Source organism: Babylonia areolata, chromosome 33 (assembly GCF_041734735.1).
Source record: "Babylonia areolata isolate BAREFJ2019XMU chromosome 33, ASM4173473v1, whole genome shotgun sequence".
NCBI classification, from domain to species: Eukaryota; Metazoa; Mollusca; class Gastropoda; order Neogastropoda; family Buccinidae; genus Babylonia; species Babylonia areolata.
This window is the reverse complement of record NC_134908.1, coordinates 17,253,783-17,256,282: the sequence shown is the minus strand read 5'-3', so window position 1 is coordinate 17,256,282 and position 2,500 is coordinate 17,253,783. Positions and strand designations below refer to the sequence as shown.

General features: G+C 44.4%; 1 protein-coding gene across 1 annotated transcript in view; it reads left to right on the top strand.

Moving 5' to 3' along the window:
- LOC143276893 (uncharacterized) overlaps positions 1–2,500 on the top strand; it is a 27,086-nt gene that overhangs the window by 13,299 nt on the left and 11,287 nt on the right. The window lies entirely within an intron of this gene.

Below are 2,500 nucleotides of genomic sequence, written 5' to 3'. Positions count from 1 at the left end.
AATAGCTAGCTGACTAAGTAACTAACTAAACAAAAAAACAATCATAACTAACTAAACAAAAAAAACACAATGTCAGATGATGGGTATAAGGACAGGCCCGGCGCTTCCTTTTTTTGAGGAAGTGTCTGGGTTTGTTCCAATGTACCTTTTTATTTACCTGTGTGCTAGCTGAATCGGTAGCGTAAGCAGCATTGACGAGAAGTTGTGTCCCTTGTGAATGGAGAGAGTTACCACTCTTTACTATTTGTTAATCATTTCATCTTCTGGCCCTCATTGTTTGTTCATTTCCAAACAAACAGATATTGTTTAACAAAGACGGAAAATATTGAATAACATAAACAAACTTAATAAGATACACAACTCGCACTTCTCCAACTACTCTTAGTTATTGTTGTTGTTGTTGTTGTTGTTGGTTTTAGTTTGATTTTTGTTTTTTGTCTTAATTTTTTTTTTTTTTTAAAGCAGTTATTTCCTTAGAGCGAAGTTTTGTCGGAACTCTATCTCCGCGTTTTTATTGGGTTTTGTTTGTGTGTGTGTGTGTGTGTGTGTGTGTGTGTGTGTGTTTAAGGAAAATCTACTCTGATCGTGAAAGAAAGAGTGTGCTTGCACTAAGGCCATGCGTTCTCCACTGGGGAAAAAGCAGCCCGAATTTCACTTACAGAAATCTGTTTTGAAAAAAAGCAATACAATGCAATAAAATGATGTACATTGTTGTTAATTGTACATGCAACGCTACGCAACGCAACGCATTACAACGCACTATGATTCAACACCCCAACATGCACACCAAACACACCACCAACCCAACCCAACACCAGCACACCACAGCACCACCACCCACCACAACACCTACACCAACAACACAACCCAACCCACCACAACTCAATTCAGCCGCCCCCCCCTCCCCTCCCCCACTGTAGCCTCCTCAATACGACACAACACAACACACCACCCACCACTCCACTGTTATCCTACACAACACAGCACAACACCAACAACACAACACAGCACAACACCAACAACAACAGCACAACAACAACAACAACAACAACACAACAACAACACAGCACAACACCAACAACAACACAGCACAACACCAACAACAACAGCACAACAACAACAACAACAACAACACAACAACAACACAGCACAACACCAACAACAACACAACACAACATCCCAGTCCTCCACTGTTATCCTCCTCAACACAAAACAACACAACACCACCACCAACAACAACACAACCCAGCACAACACAACTCAGCCCTTCAATACAACTCAGCGCCCCCACTGTTATCTTCCATAACATAACACAACACAACACAACACCCCAGTCCTCCACTCTTACCCTCCATAACATAACACAACACAACACAACACCCACCACCCCAGCCCACCGATGCATTATCCTCAACACAACACACAACACAGCACAGCACAACAACAACAACACTCAGCCCTTCACTGTAATCTCCACAATACAACAACACCACCATCACCAACACAACCCACCACAACACAACCTAGACCTCCACTGTAGCCTCCTCAATACAACACGACACGACACAACACAACACAACACCACCACCAGCAACAGCACAACCCACCACAACACAACTCAGCCCTTCAACGTAGCCTCCTCAACACAACACAACACAACACCACACCACACAACACCACACCACACCACACTGACACCAAGAACACAACCCACCACAACACAACTCAGTCCTCCTCAGCACAACACGACACAACACAACACAACAAAATACTATACAACACAATACGATACAACCCAACCCAACACCACCACCACCACCCCACCACCACCCACACCTAACACTACACAACACGACACAACACAACACAACAAAATACTATACAACACAATACGATAAAACCAAACCCCAACACCACGACCACCACCACCACCACCACCACCACACCTACAACTGACACAACACGACACAACACAACGCAACACAACACAACAAAATACTATACAACACAATACGATAAAACCAAACCCCAACACCACGACCACCACCACACCTACAACTGACACAACACAACGCAACACAGCACAACAAAATACTATACAACACAATACAATACAACCCAACCCAACACCACAACCACCACCACAACCACCACCACCACACTTACAACTGACACAACACAACACAACACAACACAACACAACACAACACAACAAAAGACTGTAAAACACAATACGATACAACCCAACCCACCACCACCACCACCACACCTACAACTGACTCAACACAACACAACAAAATACTATACAACACAATACGATACAACCCAACCCAACACCACCAACACCCAACCACCACAACCACCAACACCACCACCAACCCACCACCACCAACACCCAGAACTGTTTCCCCCTCTCTTGCAAGCGATGTTCTTCTTTGTTCGTGGGCTGCAACCCCCACGTTCACTTGTATGTACACGAGTGGGCTTTTACGTGTATGAC